At 44.1% G+C, this 24,483-nt stretch overlaps 1 protein-coding gene and 1 long non-coding RNA gene across 3 annotated transcripts in view; one reads left to right on the top strand and one right to left on the bottom strand.

The window, feature by feature from the left end:
• The window catches only part of WWOX (WW domain containing oxidoreductase), a 969,100-nt gene that overhangs the window by 789,875 nt on the left and 154,742 nt on the right, over positions 1–24,483 (bottom strand). The gene's annotated exons all lie outside the window — the stretch shown is intronic.
• LOC309649365 overlaps positions 1–24,483 on the top strand; it is a 634,437-nt gene that overhangs the window by 471,834 nt on the left and 138,120 nt on the right. The gene's annotated exons all lie outside the window — the stretch shown is intronic.

Below are 24,483 nucleotides of genomic sequence, written 5' to 3'. Positions count from 1 at the left end.
CCTGCACGTTCTAACCACCAGCCCTGTAGTGGCCCCAAGGACACTATGAAACAGGCCAGGATGAGAACCTTCTTGCATGAGCCCCAAGTAGAAAAAGCTACATGCCAGCTTTGGGCCAGATCTTGACTCATTCATTTGTTTGTTCATTTAATTAGTGAGCCATTCACACAATCATGGAACAAACACTGATCAAGTTGTTCCTCCTTCCTTCCTTCCTTCCTTTCTTCTTCTTTCTTCCTTCCTTCCCTCCCTCCCTCCTTCCTTCTTTCTTTTTCCTTTCTTTTTTTGCTTGCTTCATGCTGGAAACACAAAGCTGTATTAGACTATCCCAACTCTCTAGTCCAGTGGGGGAACACAATACACAAATAGATAATCATAATACAATGAGGTAAGTACAAAATGGAAATCCACGTAAGGAACATAAAGAATGGGTGACTGGGGAACATTTTTTTTTTTTTTTGGTGGGAGGGAGTCAGTGGCTTACACTAGAATTGAATCTTATAGGAGGAGGAGAAGCTGCAAGTTGGAGAAGGGAAGGCAGGGAAGAAGGGAAGACAGGTGGGTTCCAGGCACTGGCAGACCCTGAACAACACGGACGCGCGGATGGGGCTTCCCAGCTGGGCGCCCTTTAAGGCAGGGAGTTTGCCTCAGTGTCTGTGCCCCCCTGGGCTTGGCCCAGACGGGCAGAGTGAAGGCACTGGACAAGCGGTAGGGAATCCACCGGAGGATGTGAGCTCCTAAGGCAAGAAGCACACGAAGGCTCCAGCTGAGTGCTCCAGATAAGGGGCGGAGGGAGCTGACCCGCCCAGGGGTGGGCGGCAGGCAGAAGGACGGGGCTATGTGGGGAACCACGCTGCTAAACGTGAAAGGACCCTGCAGGCAGCTGGGACCCACCTTTCAGAGGGATAAGAACGAAAACACGGGCTCTCTTGTGCCTGGATAAGATCCTACCAGGATTGACCAGACCAGGACAGAGCAAAGAACACCCAGTTAAAGGCTTCCACTCCATGACCTACGTAATCTTGCCCCCAGCCTGGGACAGAGGAGGGGGACTGCCGACCTACGACTGGAGAACCACGGCAAGGAAGAGGGAGACAGAAAGGAAGGAAGGGAGGACACACACCCCGGCAACATGGGGCTGGGCTGTCCCAGGAAATGTGCGAGAGACGAGGGGACCACTTCTCTAGATTCCTGTTTCTAACTCAGTGATAGGAGTGACAGGAGAGGGAGCAAAGGTAAGGAATCCTTAGCGCCTGCTTAGTACACACCAGACAGCTCCCTGGGGGGGGGGTCTACCAATGTCCTCCTTCTTCGTCTCTGCAGCAACACTAGAGGTCGGTATGAGATCCCCACACTGGCTGCTGAGACAACCAGCGGCTCAGAGAGGTGAGGCCATTTGCCTGGAACCACACAGCTGATAGGCGGGGGAAGCAAGGTGTATGCTTGGATCTGACTCCGAAGTCCAGGATGGACCTGGCCTGAGTCAGACAGGAGGAAGGTTCAGATACCTTGGAGGCTGAAGGGGCCAGCAGGCCAGGCCAGGAGCAGGGGACCAGCAAGAAAGGGTGACTTTGCCAGAGTGTGCCCACAAGGTGGAGGTGGGGAAAGTGTCTTCATGAGGCTCTAGGGTTTTCTACCATCTTGGCAGGAAACACCTGGCCTACATCACTGGTGTGAAGATTCCGAACTGGAGCCCTCACCTCTCTCACCCATCCCTGGAGACCTTACAAAGTACTCTGACGAAGGGTACATTCGGTTCTGCAACGGAGATCTGTCTCGATCCACCTGGTTCTTCTATGAATCCCTCCGAATACTTTCGGGTAAGGGCAGCGCATTTAAACTTGATGGAATTTCCTGCTGTACTGCGTAGTGCCAGAATTGCTCCATCCCATACATAAATTTGGGAAGAACTATTTGTCTTCCTCCCTTTAATGCTATAGAACATAATCTTTCAAGTAAATCCTCATTTAAAAAGTACCCTCAGTCCAAAAGAAAATTATTTGGACCTCAGAAATAACTGCATGTGGGTGATGTGGATTGCATGCCTAGCTATAAAAAAAAACAAAAAAAAAAACTTGGCTCTGTAATTTTCTGAAAAATGTTGTGTTGCTGCCATTTTTGGGGGGTTAATTAAAAGACCATAAAAATCAATTCAAACATGTTTGGAGACAGATTTTCAAATTTTATAAACTCTGCTCTGTTGCTGGGTCAAAGACAAGAAAATGGCAGACATCTCTGTGCTCGTAGCTTTGGGGTGCTTTCTTGTTTCTTTCTTTCTTTCTCTCTTTCTTTCTTTCTCCCCCCCTCTCTCCCTATCTTCTTTTCTTTCTTTCTTTCATTCATTGATTCACTCATTCATTCATTCATCCAACCCAAATCCCCTACCCTGGGCCAAGCACTAGAACAGGAACAGACCCTGTTCTCATGGGACTGTCATTCTGATAGAAGACAGAAGCTGAAGGACATCATTTAGATCAGGAGTCGGCAAACCTCTTCTCTAAAGGACCAGACAGTAAATGTTTTCAGCTTTGTGGGCCACAATATCTCTGTTGCAACTACCGAACTCTGCCCTGACAGCGTGAAAGCAGACACAGACAATACACAAACAAATGGACACGGCGTGTCCCAATAAAACTCCATTTATGAACATTATAACTTGAATTTCATATATTTCCATGTGTCATGAAATGTTCTTCTTCTTTTGATTCTTTTTTCAACCATTTAAAAAACGTAAAAACCATCCTCATGCCATACAAAAACAGGGGGTTCTTGGACCCTGATTTATACTGTTACACAGGGAAAGACACCAAGGTATGTTTGACCCTGTATCCAAAAAGATAATGCTGGGATTCTCGACTGCTAAGCCCAGAGGGCCACTGGCTACTGTGTCAATCCAACAGGCATGGCGAGGGCAGAAAAGAGGCCCTCTGCCCTCAGCTGCTGGCCATCAGAGATCCCTGCTCATTTCCACAATGGCTTCCTGCCCAGGTCTAAGCAGTGGTCTTCGGTGACTCGCTGCTCCCCGGTGGCCTTGGCGACTGGCTCCAAACTTGATAAAGTGCTAATTTTCCTTTTTACGGCTGTTGTGTAACACTGATAAAAAGCCAAGCCAATCCTTTTTGAAAATCTGGAGAAATGTTAGCTCACAAATTGAAACCCAGGGATCTGAGTTACAACCAGGAGGCAATTTTCATGGTCAGCTTCTGCAACTATCCGAATGGTGATCTCGGATGGAAATAATGAGAAGCCTCTGTGTTATTCCCAGGTCCCTTGTCCTGCCTTGATAGCTGGAAGTCGGCCACCAGCCAGCTCCGTTATCATGACAGAAACGTAACGTGGTTCACGCGAGTGGCCTTCGGTGGGCAAATGTTCAAGCACATTAAGGTTTTAATATAATTATAATTATAGAACATGTTCAACCAATTAACCACAAATACGCTGTTTATCTGAAAGGCTGCCAACACTGTGAACTGCAGTCAAAATAACATTAGGCTGTAGTCCTTAAGCAAAGAATACACACTGAATCAAAAGAGAGATCAGAAGGAAAAGGCCAAAATAAATATTTTATCTGATATTTTATGAATATTTCCTCAAATGCCAGATTAAAATATGTCATCTCAACTTCCCATATATTTACTTGATGAAATCAGATTAAGTGAGTTCATGACACTGTTGAAAAACACCATAAACCAAAGAGAGAGAGAAGTGTGTTTTGTAAATCTTGGCAGTCAAGCTCCCCCAACATTCGCCGGAGTAGAATGTGAGTAAGAAATGGCAATTGGAACAAGTCATATTTTTTAAGGCATTTAGAAACTTCTCATTACCCCTTATATCTTTCTTAGTTACAGCCTCAAGGACTTGAAGCAAAATTAAACTTTGCCTTAGCAACGAAATAATATAAGCCTTCTCATAACTTTCCTGAGAGAATTAAAAAAAAAAAAAGAACCTAGTCGTACAATTTGTATATACACAATTTGTACTGCTGTAAAAGCATATTTTGAAAAGTGCTCCCTAAATAATTAAGCTATTCCTTTTACCATACTTCCTATATTACAGAAGTCATTTTCCCACCAAGAATCAATAAGTCATTCCAAACGTCAGTCATTTTTCTCCATTTAACAGAATGGACTGAAGTCCGACACTGCAAGTTACATTACCTTTGAATTATGTGTGTAATTTAAAATTCAAAGTACTACACTAAGGAGCTTTTTAGACTGACCACTCTACTCTCTCTTCATAAATACGGTCCCTCGCAGACCCTTCTGACAGATTTACCGAACAACAGGAGTTTGAAAAACAGTTAAGGCCCGGAGCCCTACAGGAAAGCTGTTCTCTCTAACGATGCCACAGGAACAATGCTCTTTTCAGAGGCAACACAAAGCAAATGGTCATACAGGAAATGTCTCTGGGTTTTTAGATTTGTGGTAAAGCCGTACTAAAGCATCTTAGCCTTAATTACATATAAACACGTGGGCACACACTGACAGGTCAGTTCAGAGAATGCTCCCTAAGTAAAGGCTCTAGTGTGATTTTTGTTTGACCAGACCCCAGGCCTCTGATAAAATTTCAACTGTAGAAATCCCAAACAGGTATGTACTAAAGAGGCTCTTTTTCATCAAACACATCATGGGGAGAGAAAAACATATATATATACAGAGAGATGTACAAATGAAGATGTGTTTAAATGTGCATCGGCAGCAATTACATTGTAAAGAATTAACAGAAGAGGCTGTACATTCTTTTACCTGAATTCATGGGTTGATGTGCTTCTGATTATAAATAAAATACAATTACCTCATTCTTCAGAGAAATAAAAATAAAGTGACTATTAAAAATACCAATGACTAGCCTTAAGTTCGTGATGTACTGACTCACGCTGTAGGCTGGTAAAACTCCACACACACACACACACACACACACACACACACACACACACACACACACACACACACACACACACACACACACACACACACACACACACACACACACACACACACACACACACACACACACCTGTCAAGTAAACAGCATTTTTCTCAATAGCCCTGATTATTTGATCCAGTACGTCCTCAAAAGAGCCAGTCCCTCCACACTAGTATGAAAGAAAATGAGACTTTGCAATATTGTCTTTTCAAATATTGGTTATTTAGAAAATACAACAGTTAAGTTTGATTTTCTAACTGAAATGTATGTATCGACTTGAATCTCTTATGCTTCTCTCTGCTCATGAGGCATCTCATTTACCTTCACAGTTTTGTTTTTCACCTGTCACACCGGGACAATGGAACCCATTCAAAGCACTGCCTTGGATCCCCAAGGTGGACACTTTCTCAGAACAGTTTGTTGTTCATTCCCACTACCCTATAGCCAAATAATCTTCCTTCCCCCCCGCCTTTTTTTCATTAGTAAGTATCTCTGATAACTGTACACGTTCCCTGACGCGGAACAATTTTAGGCCCCTGGAGCCTGACTTAATCACTCGAGGACATGCCTTCTGTGGGTCATCAAAAATCAACTCTACTTGCCTAGGTTTTATTCTTGCCAAGTTAGCATTCCCAAGACAAGTCACTTTAAAGCGCCTTAAAAATCATTAGCTCTCATGTATTCAACTTGAACATCACCGTGGCCTGGGACGTGAAAAGAGGCAGACTGGCAAAGTTAGGCGGCCAGCACCTGGGAAAGCTGTCCCCTCCAGCACCCCAACAATTCTGCAGCTGGAGTCACCCTGCACTGCATCTCAGCCCAGCACCCGGACCCTCTCCCTACCACCTGCTAACTGTGCTGAGAATCTCTGAGAAAAGCAGAACCTCCCCGCCGGGTGTTAGTTTTGCACGGCCAACACTTAATCTCAAACGGTGAAACCCCAATGATGATTTCTTTTTTTAATTCCTGTCCCCGGGATGGATTTTTTTTTTTTTTCCTCCTTCCTAAACTTGTTTGGATTTCTTCCCACTTGAAAAATATAGCAACCTTCACTCAACTGATGAATACTTGCTGGTAAATTACTGTATCTGAGCCACGGTACACTGATATGACCTATAAATTATGATCTAACGTGGTTAGCTCAAACAAAAGGAAATTTCATTGAAGGGAACTGATATTCTGGGAATGGTCTCTCTCCAAAGGATTCTACCCTGGGAAGTAAAACTTGCAAATATAAAGGAAGATGTTGCAAGTGTATCGGGCTCCCCTAGGATATAAAGGGTCAGGATAATTGTTCTGGTAATATCACCACGTGGCAGTATGCATTACTAATGAAAGATGGACCAGACATATAGTCTTCTCCTTTGGAAAAGAAAAGAAAAAAAAAAATACCGCACTGTGAAGAGGCTTATTCTTTCCAAACACATTTTATTAAAATGACCACCACAACAAACATCAGACCAACCTAGGTCAAACTGCTAGGAATAGACCTAAAGTTATTTTATTACCATAGGCACTGCCCCTACCCCCCGAGTCAGGCTCTCAAACACTAAACCATTTCCCTGAGTCATTTGTCTTATATCACTCAGTAATGAATTTCATGCATGTATGTGCTGCTAAAAAAAAAAAAAAAAAAAAAGATAAAACTCATAAATAATCCAATACACTGTCTCCTGCCAAATGACCATTTATTGTTCATGTTTCACCTGCCATATTAAATAAAAATTTAAAAGCATTTCCTTTTTCTTTCATAAAAAAACCCAGGCTGTATTTGGAAGTGACCACACAAAGTCAAAACTTACTGCTTAACCTGCACGGTTAAAACATATTCACTAAGAGTGACTAAATTATAGAGGGAAGAAAAGTTACTTAAATCTTAGAGAGACGTCTTCTTAAATGGTGTCTCAGAAACTGCTTCACTATAAAAATCTCTACTGGTTGCCATGATGAAGATGAAAGAAACAGCTCCAGCTCAAACCGAGGAAAGACAGGCTAGACTAGTTTCTGTGGACTTGTTCTAAATATGCCAGCACTGTGACACTTCTTTTCATGCCTTTGTGGATAATTACTACTCAGTTAATCACACACACACACACACACACACACACACACACAAATTAGAAACCTAGTACAATGAAATTATCAAAAACAGTCTATCCTTGTTGCTCAAAGATGTAACTTGGTAAATCAAAATCAGAGGACAGGACCTTCTTGGCCTGGTCTCTGCCTTGTCCCCTGTATTTTGACTGAACTGGCCCCTCGTTGAGTCGCTGGAAAACAGAGCACACTTAGAGCCCTTCGAATGCTTTAGACACGGAACAGAGAAAGCGAGCAATAATCATACGACAGCTAAGAGACGACAGCACATACTGCTGTTTTGCTGGATGCTGGCAACACAGTTCGTTTTGAACTAAGGACCTCTCTAGACCAGTGGTGGGTCAGAGTCAGGGACATTGTTTGTGACTCTTGGAGAGAGAATTTTCTATTGGCCAAGACTCAGAGGACTCGGAACAGTCTGACGCCTGATTCAAGACCATGCTCTAACCACCTGAGCTAAGAGTTCATTTCAACAGACGTCAAGATTTAAGGAGAGTCATACGATGCCTAGGCAATTAGAAATTGAGTTTCAAAAGAAAAGAAAAAACAGAAAAGCTAAACTGTACGAAGCATCAAGCCACATTCACCGAAGTGGAGAAATGTGATTTATTCTATATTCCTTACAGAGTCCACCACCAGTTCCTACATGTTTTCAGAAGTTCAAGTGGTTTTTCTGAATACCAAGGTCAGACCCACCATATCCTGTCCTATTACCAAAGGGCTGATGCTCTCCCAGTGATTGGACAGAAAAGTCGGAGCAGGATCCCAGCAGGACAGTGACTGACGTAAGAGGATGGGCGTCCAGCATGACAAGGAGCCATAAGATAAAACAAACGTTCTCGTTTATATTTTAAAAAAGGTAAGGAAACTATAAATTTATTCAAAAATCTGAAGCCGATTTTTTTTAAATAAAGGAGAAATTAACTGAATATCTTGAATGGTTATGAAACTAATACACCTTAGGATAACGGTAGAGACAGCTTAAACTTTTCTATGACACTCATATAGTTAAATTCATGATGATCTAATTGGTATGGAGAATGTAATTTATAAGAAGCTATTCACTGACTCATTTTTTTTGTTTTGTTTTGTTTTGCTGTTTCCTTTTAGTTTTAAAAGTCTGCCCAAATGTATAGCTTACAAATCCTACCAAAAATGCATCAGTTTAAGAAAAAAGTTATGTTTCTTTTTAGGGGAAAAAACAAGAATCAAGTTCTAGAGTCCAACTTTCACATTTTACTTAATTACAAACAAAGACATAATGCATTACTTTTCTGTGCCCACAAGAGACAGGCAGACTGTAATTTTTATTGCATGTTAAGTTTCCACTGGATCCCAATATTATTAAGCTTTAAATCAGAGGGTTGGTTCCTTCAGCTAAGTCTAACAATACTAGCAAGTAAACGGAAAAAAAAAAAGAAGAAGAAAAACACCTCATCTGGGGTTGTAATATTTGCTGAAAAAAATCTACTTCAAAACATTAATCAAATTTTTCGCCTACTGGGCAACCATATGGTACAGCAGCATGTGAATCTCACAAACTTGCTGATCTCCTGTAACCGGGTGCAATTAATTACGGTGGCTGCATCCATCTCTTGGATTTTCGCCTTGTGAAAAAAAAAGTATTTATCGCAACAGCTTTTACAAAACAAGGGAATGAAAATCACAATTGATTAATGAGCTGAATGGAAATATTTCCGTTAGCAGATTTTTAAAACGAATAAGGATTAATACCATGGATGGAAAGGAACACACGTTGAGATCTCCTTGTCCTTTCCGGACCCCCCAGAAGGTGGAGGCAGAACGGGAAGTAAGGGTGCCAGGAGCTCCGACATGCATAATTCACCAGCCGGCTTTAGATCGCAAGTAATAAAGCCTTAAACTGGTGAAGTAATAAAGAGGTCGGCTTTACAAGATACTATCCTGGGATACAAGAAGCTTGTTCTTTGATTTGAAAACTCAGATACTAAATACTCAGTGGGTGAGGAACATCACCTGCCTGACAAAGAACGGAAAGGAAAGTGTCTCTTAGAAGGCAGCAATCTACTTTGTCCTTGGCTATTTAGGCGCAAAACTTGCTGCACATATGGTCCATTTATGGTTTTAAGACCCCTCCATAAAAGCAAGCATCTGAGAGTAAGTCAGGATGGTACCACTGTCCTTACCTGCTGGCTAAAGGTACAAACAATGCATGATCGCAGCATCTTTCCCACCAGAGTTCAGCCCGCATACATCTTACTTTTCCTAACCATCAGAACGCTTTCTGGGGCTAACCCATCCCTCCTGCCTTTTGGGAGCTGGCTTCTGGAAATGCATGGGGGTCACAATCTTCGCCTCAATAGGCAGTCACGGACCCACGGCTGGAGGTCTTACTAGACAAGCAGAAGCAGTTGCACTCTGCCCCTTTTCAGAAATGCCCTCAGGGCTTAAGACCACCCAAGCATTAATGTCGTCATCTTCTCAGGCACCTTTATTTCAGGAAGCTCAGCTCCCCTTTCTCTGAAGAGACAGCAGAAGAGACTGGTCCCGATACTGGCCATGTGTTAAATACTTATCTTGGGAAAACAGACCAAATACTAAACATAAGTGGAAGACATATATAAGTTGGAGAGTTCAGATACCATCACTTTTACCACTGATAATGGGAAAAGCTGTAAAGAACAAGGCTTTGCAACTCAACTCTTATGCCAACCTTTCTCTTGACTGTGCCTACTGTAGTTAAACTTTTACCAGGAAATTCTGCAAAGAGCTTTGTTAAAGAGAATTTACTATCATCTTACTAATGTCCACATGTTCTGTGTGGCCAATATGGTGATTTCTCCAGCTGTCTTGTTTGTTTGTTCTGTGGAACTATCCAGAGAAGACAAAGTCTTTTGCAATCACCTAATAAACAACAGCACCCAGAAAATGAGGAATACATTTTTATAAAACAAAGGGTTAGTGAGTGATATTTTAAATGACAATATCTCATCTCAAACAACTCACTCCTATGTTTATGTTAACATACAGGCATACATCGTTTTATTGTGCTTTGCTTTACTGTGCTTCAAAGATACCGCATTATTTACAAATTGCAGGTTTGTGGCAACCTTGCATCAAGCATGTCTATTGGTGCCATTTTTCCAACAGCATTTTCTCACTTTGTACCTCTGGTCACATTTTGTTAATTTTCACAATATTTCATACTTTTTCATTATCACTGTATTTGTTATGATGACCTGTCAGCGATCTTTGATGTTACTACTACAATTAGCTGAAGGCGTGGGTGACGGTTAGCATTTTTTAGCAATCAAGTATTTTTTAATTAAAAGATGTCATTTTTTAGACATAATGCTTTTGCACACTTAGTAGACTACAGTATAAAAATAACTTTTATATACACTGAGAAACCAAAAAATATTTTTCATTTGATTTATTGTGGTATTTGCTTTATTTTGGTGGTCTGGAACCAAACTGGCAATAGCTCCAAAGTATGCCTGTATAAGTTTGGAGATTTTGATGTAATGGAGGAAAAAAAAATGTACATTTCCAACTAGTAGGCAGATCTAGGTGGGTAAGAGATTCGGAAGGCCACCATTTAGGGTGTTGGAAAGGTAACTTCTAAAAAAAAATCTTATTAAAATCATTCCAGTTGAGGATCAGAGCCACTTTACAATCAGAGATGTTTTGAAGAAACCATCATACAATGAAAAGTAGGAGGAACGTACCAAGAAAATGTGTTTGGCTTCTGGAAGAAAAACAAACAAACAAACAAAATCTAATGGGAACTGAGCGATCCAACTCCTTAAACCAGTGACCCTATGATGTATACCACTCCCCAGCACCACCTCACAGATGATATCCAAACCCCTCCTACAGGCGATGGTTGTTGGCTTAAAAGTTTAAAGAGCTAACAAAATGTTTTAACGAGATACAAATCTCAGAGATCATTAATCAATATGTTCAATGTTATTTGTGATAATTCATCATGACATGATATTAATGGGTTACTGTACCCTTCAGAGGTGAGATTAATGCAAATGAGCCACCACAATTAACTTTACTGCTCCCAACTCACAGGAATGGACAGATGATTATAAATGACAACTATATGTCAATTACAATATCCAATAAAGTGAAGCTTAGAGAACAATCCATCTCCTTTTATTGCTCTTTCTTGACGTCGCTGAATTTAGCTCAAGCCACTGTTGTCACAATGTAGCCATTGTTTGGGGGAGGGGAAAGCATTTTTCTTTTCCTTTCTTTTCTTTTTTTAACTTTTCAACGTCTTAAAAAGTGCTTCCAAAAAGTCCGCGTAAATACATTTTCTAAAGGAGGGAGAGCCACGGGACACCAGGAATAAGTACCACATTCATTCTCAGTGAGTTAAAGAAAACTGTATCCACGTTCAAATTGCAGCAGCAAGGCCAGCAAGCAAACAACCTACCCAGCTGTGTATAATATATTTACGCAATTAAAAAAGGAAGACATTAGCACAGCGTCCTGAAAAGCCTTGAGTTTCTCGCTAAACAAAAGTTACTGGAGGATCACTCCGCGAGGTAAAGAGGCTGCAAAGTGGAAAGGCAGGTTCGAGGCCAGGGCAGGAGGGTAAAGTCAGTTGGCAGACCTGCACTTGCGGGGAGGGGGGTCAGTAACACCCAGGTACAGGCCCTGCCTGCAGAGGATTTTGAGGCCTGTGTACTTCTTCCTACCACGGGCGGAGCGCTTTTTGAGAGATGACTCTCTGGCGCTGACTGGCACAGTGCAGCGGTCCCTCCTCACCCCAGGTCCCTTTACTGAGCAGGTACACCCAGGGCTTTGAGTGTCAGCCTTCTGCCCCACCGCCCCCTTCCTTGGCTGATGCTGGCCAATCACTGACTGTCAGCCAGCCAGGCCCATGTCTCAAGCAGGATCCACTCTGAGGTACCATTCATGCTCTAGAGCTCCCCGGGGGCCAGGCTGAAGCTGGTCACATCCTCGTGCAATGTTTTCCCTGCCCTGGGCAGATCTCCGCACTTCCCCCTCCTGAAAGCGCAACCCCCCAAATCACTGGAACAGGCAACCTGACTTGGGCTCTGCTTCCAGGGAACAGAACCGAAGGCCACGTGTCCAGGAGATAGAAACAGGAACTCTCTTCCTGCAGTGCAACTGACGAGGAGACCCACTCTTTGCTAGGCAGTGATGAGAGAGCATCCAACATGCTCCCTTTTGAAGCTACATCCAGAAAGGATTTCTCCCTTATGTTTCCTAGAAACATCTAAAAATAAAATTACAATGTAAGACTGTAGCAGGATCACAGTGGATTGAGGAAGCTACAGTTTTATCTGTCCAGGATGTATTCCCCATGTCCCTTCTGCTGCCAAAACAGAGCTCATCTTTCCATTAGGGAACTGGGCCTCCTTGACTCTACGTAGGGGCAGGGGTCCTGATTCCAGCCCCATTCCCTGGACCATCACTTTCAAGGATGGTGCTGGCCTCAAGCCCGGCCAATCGAGTTCTGCCTTTGGCTTCTGCGCCAGGGACAGTGGGGGGATGAGCTTCTTGGTGCCCAGGTTATTGGGATGCTGTTCATCTGTCAGTGGCCATCTTGACCCCAACTCAGAGAGAATATTCTCTTCAAAGGATAGAACAAATAAAAGATCATCAAAAGCAAGAGACTAGATAAAGACAGGGCCCTGATGACATATGCGAGCTCTGGAAAAAGCCAGACTCTAAACCAGGGGTTGGCAAACTATGACCGCTGGGCCAAATCTGGACCTCCATCATCTGTACAGCCCAGGGTCTAAAAATGCTTTACCTTTCTTAAGTGGTGGAAGAAAAACAGAAGAATGCTTTGTGACACGTGAAAGATTAAATGAAATTCAGATTCCAGCATCCATAAATGAAGTTTTACTAGAGCACAGCCATGCCCACTGGGTTCCCTATTGTCTGTGCTGGAAGAGGTGAGTACTTGATTTAGAGAACCCCGTAGCCCACAGACCCAAAAATATTTATTCTCTGTCCTACTGCTGAGAAAATGTGCTGACCCCTGCACAAAACTCTGCATTTCGAGAGCCCATGATGACCATTTCCGCTTATGGTAGTACGCATTTGGGCTTTTTCCTGTGCAAGGGAAACATCCTGATGAATTACCTGAGAAGTCTATCCTCAACTTTTCCCACAAATCTGTACACCTCTGCCCAACCTATCTGTTGAGATCGTAAAGATAAAAACTTGCTATCCGGCTGGGTGATTTCATTTCCCTGATCCCTAGAAGTTACTGCGCTCTTTGCTGAATGCCACGAAGTGTTGAACAAAGTGTTAAAAGACGTGAAACATATAATATGTTTCCCGCGCTCTCAAACTGGAAGTCCCGCTGGACTTCCCTAGAGGTCCAGTGGTTAAAACCCCACGCTTCCAATGTGGGGGGGCGCGGGTTGAATCCCTGGTCGGGGAACTAGGATCCCGCATGCCACGCGGTGTGGCCAAAAAATAAAAATATTTAAGAAAATATATATAGGGGCTTCCCTGGTGGTGCAGTGGTTGAGAATCCGCCTGCCAATGCAGGGGACACGGGTTCGAGCCCTGGTCTGGGAAGATCCCACATGCCGCGGAGCAACTAGGCCCGTGAGCCACAACTACTGAGCCTGCGCGTCTGGAGCCTGTGCTCCGCAACGAGAGGCCGCAATAGTGAGAGGCCCGCGCACCACGATGAAGAGTGGCCCCCGCTTGCCGCAACTAGAGAAAGCCCTTGCACAGAAACGAAGACCCAACACAGCCAAAAATAAATAAATAAATAAATAAATTTAAAAAAAGAAAATATATATAATATCAATCATTCCGACTGATGGGAGATCCTAAGTCGAGCACTGAAAGAAAAAGTACATTAAAGGTGGGAAAGAAACTTTTTTGCTTATTCAGGTACCTGAAGAACATATTTAGTTTGAGAGGAAATCCCACCGCTGTCAAAGTGCTGTCCCAGCAGTGGGGAGCCTGCCACGGTGAGCAGCGAGGGACCGGCACACGCCTGTCTCGCTCAGGAAGCTCAGGTGCCCGGTGAGGACAGTGTGATCTTGAAGACTTTTACAGAAGATCACAAAGAGGGGAAATGGATTCACTCCCTTCGCTTTGGGTTTCCTGTTTTCCATGAGGAGATACTTCCGGGTTTAAATTTCTCTCCCCTGTTCCCTCTGCACCACTTACTTCGGTCTCGGGACCGAGGGAGCAAGCATCATGAAAACAGATTGCTGCTGCCTCCCCTGATGCTTGAGCTCAGGCTGGTCGGGAAGGTTAGCGAAAAAAAAAAAAAAAAACAAGTTATCTTGTTCTGTGAAGATTCAAGGGTATCTCACTTTTATTTTAACGCTATGAAGACAACTTTCAGTTCTTACTGTAACCCATCTCCTACACTAGATTCTAACAGCTCCATTACATTTTCCATACATTCTCTTGGCATAGGGTATAAACAGGCAAGACAGCTCTGGATAAATCACGGCCAGCAGCAAAGGCATTTTCTTCAGGGAATGAAGGCTCCCATTTAGCATTTTAACTCACTCCCTTCTTTGGCAACACCCAGTCGTAAATGAGTCTCTCAAACTGAAGAAATTGAAATTGATTTCTGAGGGTAACAATTAACCTCAGAAAATAACTATGAAAGGCTGCTTATTAATTATTTTTGGTAATATACTTCAGGAATATTTCTTTTTTTCATAAAAGATGGAGACAAAAGTAGACACATTTTATGATCATATAAAACGTTATTGGATTCATATTTTATAGGAGAATGAAACTCACTTAATTTGCAAAATGCTCAGTATGAGAGGAAACCACCATCCCCCCAGACACATACACACACTGCTTTTTCGAGTCTCTTAAATCCGCCTTGTTAAAACAACACCATCTTTCTGTTCTTTATTTCTTCACACATAACTGCCTTAGTTTCTAATATATTGTTGCTATTTCAGTCTTCTGTGGTTTTTCTACTTATTCAAACGAGAAAGCGTTTTTCATTTGAATAGTAGTTTACAGCGAACCAGGGTGATACCCTCATTCTTTCTTGAGAAGGACTTGTCTCCAAGAAACTTGTTACTATCCCAGGGGCTCTAGCATCTCTCATATAATACTATAGAGATGGACTGTTGTTTTGCAAGCAGTTTAATATACACACACACACACACACACACACACGAGTGCAAGACAACTTTTTTTCCTTTAGTCACCTGAAAAATCCTGCAACGTAAACACACACTAATTGAGGCACAAGTTAAATCATCTACAGGCATAACTTGGAGATACTGCAAGTGTGGTTCCAGACCACCACAATAAAGCTAATATCGCAAAACTGAGAGTCACACAAATTTTTTGGTTTCCTAGTGTATATAAAAGTTATGTTTATACTACACTATAGTCTATTAAGTGTACAATAGCATTATGTCTGAAAAAACAATGTATGTACCTTAATTTAAAAAATACTTTATTGCTCAAAAATGCTAACCATCCTCTGAGCCTTCAGTGAGTCGTAACCTTTCTGCAATAGGAACATCAAAGATCACTGATCACAGGTCACCGTAACAAATAAAACAATAATGGAAAACTCTGAAACACTGCAAAATGTGACACAGAGATACAAAGTGAGGGAATGCTGTTGGAAAAATGGCACCAACAGACCTGCTTCATGCAGGGTTGCCAAAAAACTTCAATTAGTTAAAAAAAAAAAAAAAAAAAAAAAAAACCACTATCTGTGAAACGCAATAAAGTGAAGGGCAATAAAACGAGGTCTGCCTGTAACAGACGTTGCTCCAAATACTACACATCTGTCAGGTCACCAAGGCAGAAAACCAAACATTACCAGACCAAGAAATGCCCCGCAAAAGAAGATGTGATAGATAAGATCATTCAAGGTGTTTTATTTTTCCTTTCCTTTGGTGCTTGAAAACATTTCATCCTGCCCAATTCTGATGGAGGGGGAGGTATTCTGTTCTCATTTCTTGAAGAGACACACAAGCAAAAAAACAGTGGTGCGAAATCAAGTTACAGGGACAACATGGACCCGTTTCTTGACGCATTCCAAACGCACGTTTCTGCTAATTAATTAACAAACTCAAGCTGGTTAAATAAAACCTTCTTCCAACACCTCCTATTTAATTGCAGTTTGGCACCAACAAATATATATCAAAATTATAGTATTTCCCCTGACAGGAAGCTCCTTCCTTCCACATACTCTTATGACCCTCTGCAGAGTAAGCCAGAATTGCTGACAGCCTTGAACACTGCTACAACAATATTACTATACTTGGCAAAGAAGTACCCTTGCGGCGAGAGAAAAGCTGTAATTTTGACTGTCACTTCATATTACACTAGATATTATTTCACTGTATACACACGCACACACTCACAAACTCTTAACAGACTACAGTTTTTGCGCTGCCTGCCTTTCCAATATAAATGGCAATATAATACCAGCCAACCGCCAATGGGATCCCGGCGAGAAACAAATGTTTTGCATTATGGAAACATCGTTGGAGGAGGCCTTTGAAGGCATATTTCATTCCTTTGTCCCCCACTCATGCCGTTGACACCCCAGCATCAACTTCAAAAGCTAATTGCTTTGGTTATCAAAAGGATTCCACTTTTTTTTTTTTTTTTTTTTAAACCCCTTTGGAGGACAAGGTTTTCATGAACAAATTCTTTGCTGGAAAACACCCGTGATGTGAGGCGAAGGGGGTACCATGCGATTCTTCATATTCTGGACGCTCTTCAGGTCCGATGCCTGATGTGTAGAATTTCAAAATGTATCCTTTCTGTGCATTTATTCTGCGTTTCTTCTCACGCGGAGGAGTCCATTAGACAGTGGTGGCTGCTGGCCGTGTCACACTTAAGCCAAACTGGCAAACACGAAACAGCCTTCCCCCACCCAAACCTTACAAAATCCACGTCCTGTCCCTACCAGACATCAGCGCCTGTCTTTGCAGAGAACTGAATACAACATATGCTTCCCTCCTAAGAGGCTTAGGCTGAAGCAGATTGGGGTCAGCTTCCCCACGGTGCCCTCTCCCCCAGCTTTGATTTACAAGATGGTATGTTAATATCGCCTCTGTCTGTCCAGGGCAAGGAATTCTGTGATGTCGGTAGGAGCTCCAAATGGAGACGGTCCCCGGAATCCAGAGCAGGGGTCAGGAGGATGAATGCCTAGGTGGAGAAAACTGCAACTTGCCCCCAGAGGAGAAGGCCAGAAACAGCAGCGGGAAAGGCGACAAGGGTCTTTAGGTCACCTTTCAGTTAAGACTCTGACCACGGCCCCGCCCCCCTACCAACAAACCTGGTAGGAAATCCACAGAATGCCTGGGAAACTAGGCTATTCAACAAGACTTCATCTTTGCCTTCCCCCCGCTTTTTCTTTTCTTCCTTCAAATTACTATTTCAAAAGATTTAAGTAAGATTTACACTTGTTTCACTGCATCAAGGAACAGCCTCAGCAAACTCTTTGCCCTCTGTTCAGAGAACGTATCCCAAGCTTCCCCGAGTCTGCTGACCACACCAAATTTAACAAGGTTCACCAACGAACTCAAGTAAGTTTCCCACAGTGACACGTTAATAATAAGTTCCTCATCCCACCTATCCCAAGCCATGAATATGTAATGTTATCAAATGAGTCCTTTATCACACAACAGAACCTCGGACGTGAATAAATAAAAACGATCCATCACAAGCCTGTGAAAACTTAATGAGGGTTCGGAGACGCGAGGAAAAACGGGGGCCGAGGAGAGATGGGCCAGTTCATAAAAGCCCCCCTAACTTTCAGGTAGTAAATATCCTCGCCCCCATCGCCACGCATCCAGGTGAGCGTGTGAAGGACCGGATTTTATTTTTCATCGGCTGAAGGCTGCTCGCCACCTCCAAGTGGGGATCGCTGAGAGGCCACGGCTTCGGATATTCCACCCGTGATCCCGACTCCGGCAGCACAGCCCGAGTGTGTTTGCTTCGTTGTTTACAGCTCATAGCCAACTTGCTTCCGGAAGGACTGGAGGGTGCTCGCGGCAGTTGGGAGAAAAGTGGGGATGGCTGCGCTGCTGTCGGGAGGAAACCGTGTTCGCCCCGTCCGCTAGAATGCGTCACGCGATCAACGCCACTCGCTGGCTGAGCGCCCTCTGCCAGGCACTGGACAGATTCTAATTTTCTCCCACTATTACTCCACCTGACTAATGGGGAAGCCGAGGCTGGGATGAGCTAAGTAAACTCGCTCAAGTCTAAGAGCTGCTGGGAAGCAGGGCCAAACAACAGCGGTCCCCTAGCTCCAGACCGCCCCCCCCTACCGCCCTTCCCACCTGCGGCCACTCCTTATGTACTGGTACTGCTTCAACAGCCTCCCATGGGCCTTTAAGGGGCAAACCACTTGGGGTGAATGCCTTTTTTTAACTGGCTTTTCTTCTCTGGCGTTGAAAATGTTACCTTAAGGGACAATCACCCTGAGGAAGATTCCAGAATGAGCCACTGGGGACAACCCCGTTGATCCTTCCAAGCCCTCCTCTTCCACGTTCTGAAGATGGGAGAGCAAGGCACATGATGAACACCAGGACTGCTGGGAGCACGCCATGCCGTGTTGATTTTAAGTGTGTGCTTTCGCCTGGGCCATTCCTTCACCTGTGGTGCCGTGCCCACCTCTGTCCACCTGCCTGAATCACTAATCCTCTGAGATGCAGTGTAGCCTCTGTGACACCCCTCTTCCCCCATTTGGGCCAAAGAGGCCCAACAAAGTACCAACAAAGCCAGAGGCTGCAGGTGATGGGTATGGACCAGCCAGTAATGTCAATGAGGAAAGAGGGCCAGGTGTGAAATAAGAGACTGTGGGAGGGAGCTGACCTTGGGAACACACGCCCCCGTCCTTCCAGCTCCGACAGCCACCGCAGGGCGGGCCAAGGGCTGCTCCTGGGAAACACGGGGCTAAGGCTGCCAGATCTCTCAGGTTTTCAGAGAAAACCAACAATCAACATTTTACGTGAACTTTCTCCACTGCAAAAAAAAGGTATGTGGGCCAAAGAAAACATGTCTACAGGCTGGATTCAAGCATGTTTTACGTCTATAGTCATGTCAGGTTTTAACGCTCTAGGCTCCTTAGAGAACGCTGCACCACCCACACCCAGGAAAGGGCCTGCCTGGCTCATGGCGGGCCCTCACCGCCTGATGAACCGGATGGATTCACATCCCGACTCGCAACTGATGAACCAGAAGCGTGGGAAACTAAAAAAACCAAAAACGGGCCAAAGAAGAGGAAAAGCACTCTGACCACTGCTGAGAATTCTGCCTTTAATCAGCCAGTAAGGACTCAGTGTTCCTCCGTGCAGGGCTGCTAGGGAACCCACCAGGCATCAAGGGAGAAGCAATGTTTGTGTTTCTTCGTCTTTCCCAAAGGGAACACCCAGAGCGGGGCCAGGTCCAGAGCAGAGCCTCTAAGGTGGCCCTAGGAGCCCTGGCCCCGGGAAGGACCGCAGTGAGCAGGTCAAACACGAATAAGGGAGGTAAACAGGCTGAGAGGTGGCTCGGCAGTTAAACTCCAGAGTCTGACAGGGCGTGGTCAACACGCCAGGAAGGACACAGAGCCTGAAGCCGAAACGGAGGACTAAGTTAACCCCTTGTCTCTGAGGAACACGGACTGAGCGCTCTTACTCTGACCAGCAACACAGAGCGTCAGCTGGGTCCACCCAAATACAGTGAGATCCACTCCTGCCCCAATCCTGCCGGGCTCCCTGATGCAGAGAAGGGACAGTTCAAGGGAGATACAGACTCTGCACAGCTCAGGGTTTCCTGAACGCCGGCCCTGTGTGTCTGCATGAGTCACTAAATGTACAGAAAAGAGGCGAAGCCAATTCTGACCTCAATGGAGTTTACAAACTGGTAGGGGAATCAAGATGAGTTCAGAAAATGCTACATTAAAATTTTTAAAGTGATAAATGCATCACAGACACAAAAAGCCGAACAAAGGAAGGGGTAGTGATAACTCTCGGCACATGCACTCTTGAAATGCAATGGGTTTCAAAGTATGGGCAGGAGTTGGGCAGGAAGGGATTGGAGGATGGTGAGTGGAAATGGGGGGTGTGTTCTGAGCAGAAGGAACAGCAGGAAAGGAACGGAAGCTTGAGGTGTTTAGGGAGACCAGAATGTGACTCCAGTTTAGCTGAAATGCATGGTATAAAATAGGGAGACTCTGTTGAGGTTTTGGGAGTCGACTTGTTTGTAGTTTGAAAGCAGCTAAGCGATTTTCAAGACAAGCAGACGACCTCAGTCAGATGGGGGGGTTCTCCAGTCCCAGTCTGCCAATATAACCATGCCCGGTCAAACGCCATCCCGTCCATACCCCTGAGCGCCAGGTCTAAATCCAGATGCCAATGGATCACTCCCACTGAGATGACTTATGGGAGCCTTGAACTCAACAAGGCTAAAATGGACACTCCATCTTCCCACCACATCACTCCTCCTCCCATATCCCATCTCCATGGACAGTCCCACCACGTCCAAGCAGCTTAGCCACTCATCCTCCCTTTTCCATGGACCACGCCTATCATCCCCCTACCGTTATTTACCAAATCTTGTTGGTTTCACCTCCATTCCCTCTCTCACAACTACCTCCTGCCGGTATTCACTGCAAACACGTTTGTTCAGAAACACATCATTTCTTGCCTGAGTGACTCAAATCCTCTCCCAGCAGGTAGCCCACCCTCGTTTCTCATGCAGCTGCCAGAATGGCCTCCTCAAAGGCGTGTCTGATAATTTCACAACTCTGCTCTAAATTCTTCCTATGGCTCCCCATGGCTGGGATGTAATAAATGTTTATTGAACGAACGAGCTCTCCAATTACATGCTGTTCTCTGCCTGGCACGGTGAAAGTCAGGCTTATGTGAAACATACTTCTGAGCAGAGCTGGACAATGAACAAAGTGGTTTATTCTGAATTCCACACCACCCTCTGCAGGCTGATCCCTCTGGGGAAGCTTAGGAGGTACAAGTCTAGGGGGAATGAGGCTGGAAAAGTAGGCTGGGACCACTTCACGGAAGAGTTAGAGGCTAGGAAGTTTGGATCTGACTGGTGCTTTACAAGATCATCTCGTTTAGTTTTCAGAAAGTTTAGACTCATTACTGTAGGCAATAATGACGTCAACTCTAGTATTACCCACTGCAGCATTTTAAAGACGGCCACAATTTCCTTGACACGTCTGCCATCAGAAAGTGGGGCAGATATCTGCTCCCCTTGAATCGGAGCGGGCTTTGTGACTGCTTTGACTGCAGAAGTGATGCCATGCCTGTTTCTAGACCCAGGCCTTAAGAAACTGGCAGCTTCTACTTCCTGTCTTTTGGAACACATTCTCTGGGAGCCCTGAGCCACGACATAAGAAGCCTGCCTGGGACACAACTGCCAAATTGGAAAGGCCATGTGTAAGTGCTCTGGGCAGTGGTCACCCCAGGAAGAATGCCAGGCATATAGGTGACCACCCTGGACCAGCCGAGGGGCGATCCAACTCACCCACCAGTAGAGAACCACTGAGTGACCTCAGCTGATGCCACGAGGAGAAGGACCACCCAGCTGAGCCCCGCCGGAATTCCTAAATCACAAGCCAAAACGAAATAGCTGCTGCCTTAAGCTTCAAAGTTTGCGGGGTGATTTGTTAGGCAGAAATAGAGAGATTGCAATACCCTCACATTACAGATGTGCTACCTGTGGCTCCAAAAGGTTGGCTGACTTTTACCTCTTGTCACTTTATAGTCTCCTGGCTGGAAAGCTGTGCACAGCCTGGATTAGAATCTCACTCTGCCTGACTCAGATGCACACAACGCTTACTAAGCCATCCCTTAAAAAATAAAGCTAGATAGGAGGGTGGAGTAATGCTCTTTGGATTGTGTGAGTAGCACCACAATGTCTCACTTCTCCTCGAGTGATTAACTTGTTGGTATAGCTAACAACTGCAAGGTGTTTCCCCACCCCTCCCCTCTCCAGGCGGTCTCACGTCTCATTGCTGCAAAGACTAATTTCCATGACGACCAAGAAACAAAGATAAATCGAAGGACAAGAGTCAACCTTTCATCCCAAAGGCTCTCCTCCTCACTGGGGTGAACAAACACTGGACTCCTATCACCCCAGAAAGAAAACAAGAAAAGGGGACATTTAATAGAATTGCTCTAAGGACTCCCTGCCTAAATCTAGACTTTGGAGAATTCAGAGCTATAAAAATCTCATGGTTGGTTCCCAGGATCTTGAGAGACAGCCAGTAATATTCAAACACTGAAATAGCCCAAGAAGGTGACAAACACGGGCACACTTGCAGCATCGAACAGTGTGAAACTTCAGCAGATCGTGGCTCATGTTTCAGTGAACGAGATGCTGGAAGCAAGAGTGAGTTTACATGGGCTTGTGAATTCCTCTGACAAGATACACGCGCTCATTCCTTCGACCTAAGCAAAATTCCCAGGACGAAACAGATTGGAAAGTCAGGTGGACAAGACAACCATCTGTGGATGAGATAACGTACGAAATCACCAAGAGTAATTTTTTAAAAAAATATGACTCAAAATGACAGAAGAGCATCCACAGACCTATATTCACAGTTGCCTGAAAATAGGATTTAAAGTAATTAGTCCTAAGTCTTGACGTACTTCTAGAGCTCTATAGCTCTAACAATCTTCATTTAATATCAGATTACCGCAAATTAAACAAACAAACTGGAGGCCACTACAGACTGACAGAATCATAAGACGATGAGGCCCTTCAGAGCGACTGTTTTACTTGAACAGAAACATGGAATTTGAAAGTGAATCTGTTTAAGTTTCCGAGGAAAAGGCGGTCCACCCTGTCTCGTTCCCCGCCCTTTCATGATGCATTGAGGAGGATGGAGAACTTTCAGATTATTCCTTGGTTGGCTTTTATGCCCCATTTCAGCATATACATCATCCTCAGAGCAGCCAAAATACCCAAAGACCAGACACATGTCCCCAAAATACACAGGCCCAGCAACTTAAAGGGAATGATTTACAACTCACATGAAGTATGCATTTAAGAAAGCTGTAAAATATTGCAGCTAGTCACTTTGAAAATGGGCCAAAATAAGACTGCCTTCAACACAGAATAAGCTATGAAAAGAACACTGGCTTTGGGGCCAGACAGGCTTGGATTCGAATCCCAGGACCAATGCTTATGGTGACACAGCTTTGGATAAGGCTTCAAACTCATAAGGGTCTCCATCTTTTCATGTGCATAAGGTAGAGCCCACCTCTGAGGCCTAATAACAGGGCCCACCTAACAGGGCAGGGGAGGGCACCTAATAGGTGCATAGTAAGAACTCCATGTTTGGAGTGTCTATCACAGTTCCCAGTAGGGCAGCAGAGGGTTAAGAACACAGGCTTCAGAAGCTGGTAGCCTGGGTTCTAATCCTACCTCCACCACTGACCCGCTGTGTGACCTTCAGTGAGTTAGCCAGTCTCTCTGTGCCTTTTTTTTTTAATTTATTTTACTGACATATACTTGATTTACAATGTTGTGTTAGTTTCTGGTGTACAGCAAAATGATTCCGTTTTATACATATATACACACACATATACATATATATTGTTTTTCATATTCGTTTTCATTATGGTTTATCACAGGATATTGAATATAGTTCCCTGTGCTATACAGTAGGACCTTGTTGTTTATCCATTCTATATATAATAGTTTCCATCTGTTAATCCCAAACTCCAAATCCATCCCTCCCTCAACCGGCCTCCCCCATGGCAACCACAAGTCTGTTCTCTATGTCTGTGAGCGTGTTTCTGTTTTGTAAGTAAGTTCATCTGTGTCATATTTTAGATTCCACATATAAGTGATATCATATGGTATTTGTCGTTCTCTGACTTACTTCACTTAGTATGATAATCTCCAGGTCCATCCAAGTTGCTACAAATGGCATGATTTCATTCTTTTATACAGCTGAATAGTATTCCATTCTATATATGTACCACCTCTTCTTTATCCACTCATCTGTGGACAGTCTATGCCTCCTTTCCTGTCTGATGGTAATAAGGGCACTAGAGTACTCACCTCTACGAAGGTAATGGGAGTACTCACCTCACAGGGCAGCCGTGAGGGTGAACAGCACTAATGTGTGTGAAGTGCATGTAGTTAGTGATATTTAATAAGTGTCTGCTGATACTAACATTGTACCTGCTATGGATCCAACACTGCACAAATAGCTTTCTCTGAATCTGTAAAGGGACAGAGAGTAAATACTTTAGTCTCTGGGGCCTCATGTGGTCTCTCTCACAGAGTCTTCTTTGCTTTTTATTTTTTTATGGGTCATTTAAAGAAAAAAAAACAGGCTGTAGGGTGGATTTAGCCTGCAGGCTGTTGTTTGTTCACGCCTAGCTCTTTCTGATGTCAGTTACTGGGTGGTGACTTTCAAAACTGTGAAGGGTCTAAGACTTCACCCTATTTGTAAGCCAAGAAGCTAACTGCCACGTTTCATGGAAGCTACCAGAAGAC

The sequence above is a fragment of the Balaenoptera physalus genome, assembly GCF_965194825.1.
Source record: "Balaenoptera physalus genome assembly, chromosome: 19".
In the NCBI taxonomy this organism is placed as follows: Eukaryota; Metazoa; Chordata; class Mammalia; order Artiodactyla; family Balaenopteridae; genus Balaenoptera; species Balaenoptera physalus.
Note: the sequence above shows the minus strand (reverse complement) of the source record. Positions and strands in the feature narration are given on the sequence as shown.